At 49.0% G+C, this 8,071-nt stretch overlaps 1 protein-coding gene across 1 annotated transcript in view; it reads right to left on the bottom strand.

Moving 5' to 3' along the window:
• The window catches only part of Tbx4 (T-box transcription factor 4), a 36,099-nt gene extending 28,738 nt beyond the window's left edge, over window positions 1-7,361 (bottom strand). Inside the window, 4 exon segments of the mRNA XM_033762923.1 lie at window positions 4,078-4,158; window positions 5,374-5,463; window positions 6,258-6,412; window positions 7,169-7,361. The gene's annotated coding sequence lies outside the window, so the exon portion shown is untranslated.
• Between the last annotated feature and the right edge of the window lie 710 nt (window positions 7,362-8,071).

The following is an 8,071-nucleotide window of genomic DNA, read 5'->3' as shown; positions in this document are numbered from 1 at the left end:
CCAGCCAGGCGCGCCTTGGAGCTAACGGCCGAGGTCACGGAGGAGGACGGGGAGGAGGCCTGGTGGCCGGGCCTGGAGCGGCGACGGCGCCGAGGTGCTGGGCCAGCCTTCCGAGTCGGGGCCCAGACCCGGCTTGAAGGTGCCAGGCTTGGCAGAGCCTCTTGGGGAAACTGCAGCGAGGGCCAGGGCTCGGCCAGCAGGTCCCCGATCCTGCCGAGCAGAGGACGAAGCCCAGGGCCTGCTGCTACAGTCTAGGAAGCTGAAACGGGAAAAGCCAGAGCCCGCGGCCTCCACGCCTCAGAAAAGGAGTTGGCTCAGCCGCATGCCCACCGCACTTTGGGGCCTCTTACCTCTGCCTGGCCCTTTCATGGGTCTGTACCACCCCACCGGCCCCTGAGCTTCCACGGGTGGGCAGAACCACGGCGACCTCGGCCCATGCCCAGCCCCACAGCTCCTCAAGTGCTGGCGACATTGAGGCAGTGGTACACCTGTGCACCCATCCTCAAAGCTCCAGGATCCCCTGGATTGTCCTTCAGTGTGTGCTACATCCCTCCCTCCACTAGGGTCCCCAACCTCCCCAGTCAACCACTTCTCCAGATTCTGACTGCAAAATCAGATTGAAGGTACGGACACAGGTCTATGGCTTTTTTCTAGAACTAGGAATGAGACAGCTGGCATCTACGCCTTCCTCCCTGCACTCAATGGAGGAAGCAAAACACCAGCTCAGCAAAGCCAGCATCTGCTCTCAGGAGCCTGTGATTCATCTCACACCTCCAGAATCCCTAGCACCCCTAGCAGCACCAGCTCTCGTAACCTCATCTTCCTTCCATGAGTACTGGCTCTCGGAGAGTCCCCTTAGAAGAGTGGAGAAGCATAGTCCTTCACAATCCTGCCTCCGGGAATGCAGAAAGGAAGCCCTGGTGTTTCAGAAGATGTCTTGGGAGTCACATTTCCTGTGTCAGGGAGAACTGGGTGACGTCCTCAGCTTCTGCTCCCACGCCCCGCTCCTGTGCCCCTCCAACAGCTTGTAGGGAAATCCCTAGAAACTAAATGGTGGATGGGCCAGCAACCGACTTCGGTGGAGAACCAGGAGCAGGGAGGGCAGCAAATGAACCACTAGGTACTGGAGGAAGGCTAGAGTTAGGCTAGACTCCCCAAAGAGTTCGTTGACAATCACTGGAGGACCAGTAATGACACCATCTAGTGTAGTTCTAAAAAGAACAAAACAAAAACACAACCTGGAAGACTGGAGCCTTCCTATAAGTGCAAGTTTTTCCAGAGACTCACAGGAGACAGTTTAAATCACTAGCAACCGGTGCGTGGCGATGCGGAGAAATGAGATCTGGAGAAGACAGGCAAGGTTCTGGCAGTGAAAAGGAAGGGGCAAAGCAACCAGAAGAGAAAGGTGACGCACACATATATTCTCCACTACAAGGAGAGAATAGCTCGTCTCATTAATGCATTCTTCACATTTTGACAGTTCTGAAATTAAGATGCTTCTTGCAGCCAATGATGTGTCAGTTTAACTAGCTATGTTTTCTTCTTCTTAGTGGTATATAAGGTAATAGGGTAGCTTAGAATTGGTGAAGTATAGTATTTCTAACACCTGGCCTGTTTCCAAGGGATCCACCGCCCCCAAAAATAAACTGCCTTGAGGAATTTAAAGTGCAAAAACTCCCCTCAACTAGCTAAACAAATAATGCAATAAGCAAGCCTCTATCATACTGATTTGGGTCAGCTTAGGGAAAGTCCTTAGGTTTGGTGTCAGGTTGGCCTTGGTTTAGAAACCGGGTTTTGAATCCTGGTTCCCTGGTTAGCAGCTGTTATGACCTTAGGCAAGTCCCTTACCACCTACACAAATGGGGATAATCACACCACCCTACCCTCACACGGTGAGCACTGTCTAAGCTGCATTAGATGCCTGGCACATAATGGGTGGTTAATGAAGGTACTAAGTAGCCCCAAGTATTTTTTTTTTCCTCATTGAGTTTATTGGTACATTCTAGATATACAGTACAGTTACATTCATTATTGGGATCTTGTACCTTTACATGACAGGTCTTGGTTCTCATTTTTTCCCCTTGTTAGCCCCAAGTATGTTTAAATTAATTTAATTCCCCTCTCTCTCCTAAAAAGGCTCGAGGTGCTTCATGACCAAGATAAGGTAATAAAAAAAAAAACCCAAACAAATAGAAAGACAATTAGGTTCTGGCCCAAGGAGAAAGCATATATGCTATCAATAAGCGCTGACAACACTGCTATAACAGGGCGTCTGGCCTGCTAGCAGCAGGGAAATCGTCACTTTGGAAACGCCAAAGCAATAATTCCTTGGTGAAGGCTTAGGGAATAAACTTTCCCTGGCCCCTACTTTTGAAAGTAGTTTGTTGTATAAATGTTTATGCTTGTATCTTACGTCCAGGGTTTTATCATTTTTACAAAGCGGTCTTGCAATTTCTATCTCATTTGATGCTGTATTGATTCCATTTTCGAATACTATGGATTTATTCATCCAAAGAAATGCTTATCAATTGCTTATTATGTTCCAGACACACAAACAAGAGGAAAGGCCAACTAGCCATTCTATTGGTTAGCCAACTGATTGGCAACCTGGAAATTCAGTAACAATGACCTGTAGCTTCTCTGTTCCATTACCTGAATAACGATTCCCAAGGGACCATGGCTGCAGGGTGCGCAGAGGAAGCCCCGCCAGCTCAGTGAGGTAGCTCTCCCGGAGCCCAGGGTGAATGTGACAGACAGTGCCTGCCTGAGCTGCCACCACAGCACGTGAGAAGCAACTAAAAACAATTTAAAGCTTTTTGGATCGTTTCATAAATGCCAATGCCAAGCCCCAACATAGACCAACTAAGTCAGAATCTCTAAGAGCAGAGCCAAGGTGGGGACTACTGCTCTGTGCCAAGCAGGGAAATCAGTGCTCTGCCCTTCTGGTCCCTCTGTGGTTGGGCTTCTCACGTGACCCCGTGTTGGCCAATGACACCTCAGCGGATGACTTGGGGGAGGAAGACTGTGGGAAATGTTTTTTTTTTGTTTTGTTTTGTTTTGTTTTTTAATAAAGGGGAAGATGCAGTCTTCCGTTCTCCTGAGGGCTAAATCCTGGGCATTCTTACCCTCTAGAGACCTTAAGGGAAGACAAAAGCAATAAGCTCAGGATAGCAGAAAGGAAGAGCTGAGGTTCCATGTGGCACCAGTGAACCAGTTCCGACTGCTTTTTGTAGTGTGAAGAAAATTAACCCTCTTCCTTTACATCTTTGTCAGTCTGGATCTCCTGCCTACTGCAAAATACACTCCTAAGACACACGAACAGTGTCAGGTGAATTTATTATGTCCCTCAGAGTCTGTGTGTCCATCAAAAGCCAAGAAACAAAACCCTTCCCACCCTCTCCAGAGCTATCTGTTCTGCGAGTGCTATGTGTAAAGCGTAGCACCCTTATTAAGCCTCCAGAAGGGAAAGGGAGGCTGATGCCATGGGGAATTACACTGTCACCCAGTAGCCCCAGATCTTGGTTCCAGGTTTCCCCAATCCAGATCCCAGCTGAGTTTAGTGAGCTCCGTCACTGGAGCTGGGGCAGGGACGGAGATTTAGCCACTCAGGGAGGCTGGGGCTGGAGCAAGGGCTGGGCAAGGTGCGGCAGCTGCTCCTGCAGGTGCTTCCCTTCACACCACAGAGGAGGGCTGTTCCCTTGACCTCTCACCACCCCCTGGCTTTCTTCCACCAGAGAGAATTAGGAAATTTCCAGTTAGAAAGAACTGAGAACTGGGCTGCCCAGATGTCTGGAGGAGATGGGCCGGGCTGAACCCTGTCGGGACGGAGGGTGCAGTGGCTTCAAGAGCACAGGTGGGATTCTCAAATCGGGGTGTGCAGACCTGGGCCAGCCAGCAGTCTAGGTCTCCCCTTCCAGAGTCTTCCCCAGAGGTGGGACAGACCGTTTACTTCCATTGCATTACAGGCTCTTGAGCCACCTTCTATTTCCTCCCGAAAGACAGCTCTGAAATACATGTTTGTTGTACCATCTGTCTGCAGATGGTGCATCTGCTAGAGTTGGATTGGATGGCACATACCTGTAATCCCAACACGGAGGGACGCTGAGGCAGGAGGATCACAGGTTTAGAGTCTTGCCTGGGCAATCTGGGAGAGCCTGTCTGGAGACAATGAATGAATGATTAAGTAAATAAATAAAAGGACTGGAGATAGAGCTTAGTGATACAGTGCCCTTCAGTTCCATCCCTAGACAGGAAAAAATATCCTAAATGAGGGAACTACTTAATTAGCCAACTGCCCCCCACCTTTTCTTTCCCTCTTCTAGCTATTCTTCCTAACCATGAATAATCCAAAATTGGCTTTTAATTTGGCTCCTCGGGGTTACCCCTGGATGAAGAGCTGGAACAAATTAGAAATCAAAAACAAGAGAGCATGTGGGCTCTAAACCCTGAGTTCAAATTTTGAAATCTGAACTGAGTCAGGCATGGTGGTATTCACCTGTTGTCCAGGCCTAGAAAGGGCAAAGTGGGAGGCTTGCTTGAGCGCAGGAGTTCAAGGCAAACCTGAGCCGCACCACAAGACCCCATCTCAAAAAATTAAAAAAATCAGATGTTTGCAAAGAGGCTTCAGGGCAAGATCAGTTTTAAGCCTGTTGCCTCATCTGTCAAATGAATCTTATCATGATGGCCACCTCCCAGGGTAGCAGAAGGATGAAGTGACACAGATAGAAGGGCTTCGGGGGCTCACAAAGAGCTATCATTTATTGAGCAACTACGATGTACCTGGAAGGATTCTAAGAATTTTACTGCTTTATCTCAGTTCAACTTCATCATTCTCTGAGGTGGGTACTATCCTACACCCAATTTACAGACAAAGAAATTGAGGTCAGACAGTTTGCCAAAGGTCGTACAACCAGGAAATGAATTCAGGATTTGAAGCCAACTAGTCTGGATCTTCAGCATTCATACTTTTAAATATACTGACCTATGGTCACTTAACCTAAGTGGATTTTATTATTAAACAGAGACCACTCAGGAGGGTAAGACAAGGATCACTGGTTCAAGGCCAGCCTGGGCAACATGGTAAGACTGTTCAAATAAATAAACTAAGCCAGATGTGGTGGTGCACACCTGTAATCCCAGCCTTTGGGGAGGCTGAGGCCAGAGGATCACAAGTCTAAGCTCAGCCTGGACAATTTAGGAAGATCCTGTCTCAAATTAAAAAGGGCTAGAGATGTAGCATAGCGTAAAGGCCCTGGGTTCAATTCCCAGTACTGCAGAAAAGTACACTCAATAGATGGATAAGTAGGTAACAGTACCTCTTTCATAGTGTTGTTTTAAGAGTAACTGAGTGCCTAGACAGGCACAGTAGCTTACCTGTAGTCCCTGCTACTCAGGAAGTTGAAGCAGGAGGATCACTTGAGCCTTTGTTTTGGGGCCAGCCTGGGCAGCACACTGAGACAATATCTTTTGAAAAGAGAAAAAGTAACAACACAGTGTCTGACACATAGCAACCATCCAATACTAATATCATTGTTACAAAGAGGACTAGCCCAAGGTCTCACAGTAAGAAAAGAGATCATTGGACCCATAGGACCCTAGAGCCCAAGATTTTAAATCTAGTGGATACATTTTTTAAGCACTGGGGATTTAACTTAAGGCATGGCACATGCTAAATTTTCTTCAAATTAAGGAAAAACGAATACAAAATAAAATATCCACCCAGGGACCAAAGATTTAATCATCTGTCTGAATTCTGACTCCCAAAAGACAGCCATCTCCAGCAATCTTCACTGTTCTAAGAGCAGGATGCTCTGTCTCCCACTGACTGACCCCCACACTTGTCACCCGTGTTCCACAGGCTGTGGACGTTGTTGACAGGGGAAGGCACTGTACCCACACGTGCTACTGCAGGTGTTTTATGTGCAGCAATGGTACTGATGGCCGAGTCTAGCTGATAACACAGCCTTGGCCCCCAAATATGCAAATTCTTCACTATACCAAATCCAAATGATGAGGAACAATATGCTTTCACCTGGAATAAAATCCTCTGTAAGAGGCCACTAGCAAAAAACCCTCCACTTGCTCCTTCCCCCTACCCCATGCCCTTGGGCATGAACCCACCACCCAGAGGCAATCCAGGCCTGGATATGTGGGGATACCCTGAAAGGTTTGTATACTGGGCTCAGAACATCTCTCGTGCCCTTTCTGAGTCTGATTTGTTATTAGAAAGGCACCAAACATGAAGCCAGATAACTCACAGTAACAATGCTGAATGTTCACCAAATGATCTCCAATAAAAGGCACATCCATGATGGTTTCCACTCCACTATACTGCAGAGCTCTTCTCTCAATTTGCACCAATCTCAAACCTCTTTTTCACTCACAGTGCCAAGAAGACATGTCCTAGGGTTTTCTGGAAAAACCAACATCCCTCCTTTTTCCACTGCCCCTCCTTCAAACATCCCCAGCAGTCTTGGTCTCCACCCACCCAGAGCAGCTTTATTTGCTTCATTCATGCTTATAATCCCTGACCCTCAGGGGCAGATAGAATAGAAAAAAGAAGAGAAAGAGGCTTTACATGGGAATCAGTGGGAAGATTTGGAAGAAATTGGAGAAAGGATCTTGCTTAGTGTTCAGTGACCGAAACCTTTCTGTAATAGACTTCATGATGGGAAGATGCTGAACTGCAGGCCCAGGAGAAACTGTCCTTGCCTCCAAGATCCATAAACCTCCTCCATCTGGATAATGTTTGGAAAGTGCCTCCTAACATCCAGCTTTAACCCCTCTTGCTGCATTTGATCCTCTAAGGAATCAGAGCTCTGTTAACTTCTCAGGCCTCCACAGTAAGAATTTCCATTCCCTAATTCAATCTCCAACCCTGGATGGATGGAGCTGTCCAAGGATTGCTGTGCCCTGGAGCTAGTCCAACCGTGGCACTGCAAGGGGTGCAGACGAGAGTCTGTGCGTTCTTGGGAGGCAGGCCCGGTGCTGTGGCTTCTCCAAGGAGAGTCACTAGGTCCTAGCAGGGGCAACCAGGAAGAAGTCCCTGGCCCAACTCCACCTCCTTGCGTTTTCTGAAGTTTCCTCTTTAAACACGTTCCTGTATTTATTGGGTCCCGTTTAAACTCCGCCATGTCCTGGACCCATTTATTTGGTAACTGTTACTCACTCTGCTCTGGCATCCTATTTCCTCCAAGCTAGTTGGAGGTTTTCCTGTCTTTTCTCCTAGACCAGTAAAGGCTGGTTCTCTATTCTGTTCTCTCTAGGGGTTCCTTCCTCCCACCCCTGCCTTTCTCAGCCACCCGAAGATGGATTCTTCAGACTGCCTCGGTTGCTTAAGTATGAGGTAAGATGGCCAAGCACCAGTCACACCAGCAAGAGATCCCTGAGTGGCTACTGGGGCTGCCTTTCAGTTCAAAGGAGCTACGCTTCACCAATCACAGCTCGGATTGGCCTGGAATCCCACCCCTCTACGCCATCTTGGACGCAATGTGGCAAGACCTCTAATCGCTGAGGGGGAAACTGTGTGGGTGGGGCCGAGGCCACGTGGTCACCAAGCCCTCGCCTTCCCACCACCTGCACCTGGTAGCCTGGCCCCTGTCGAGCTGCAGCTGCAGCTCCCAGACACCACTGCTGCCCGTCGCCAGGGGATTAGCGTCCGTCTGTCGGTTGGGACAGCCTCGGTGGGGGTTGTCCTGGTCCAGACAAGGGCCTCCACTTCATCCTTACCCAGAACTCCCTCCAAGACCAGTGTGGGCTGGGGGATGGCGGTTGGGGGCGGGTCTGACTGCCTGGGGTGCTGATCTCTCCCAGAGCTGAGGCTGGGGTGACCAGAGTCCCCCTCCCTGCCAAGCCTGAGCCACATGTGCTGGGAAGTTCATTTCCCCTTGTTTTGCAGAACGGGCTCTAGGATTGACCCCAGGAGTGACCCCAGTGTCAGGAGGCATTAATGATCTCCATACGGGCAATAAACAGGCAGACCGGCTGGCTTGGTGTGGAGGTGCCCTGGAATGGGGCTGCCTTATTAGCCTCGCATTCGCTCATGGGTAGAGGCTTAATTAGCAAGGGCTCC

Source organism: Fukomys damarensis, unplaced genomic scaffold (assembly GCF_012274545.1).
Source record: "Fukomys damarensis isolate Sample0158 unplaced genomic scaffold, DMR_v1.0_HiC HiC_scaffold_13, whole genome shotgun sequence".
Classification (NCBI taxonomy): domain Eukaryota; kingdom Metazoa; phylum Chordata; class Mammalia; order Rodentia; family Bathyergidae; genus Fukomys; species Fukomys damarensis.
This window is presented reverse-complemented; position numbering and strand designations above follow the sequence as displayed.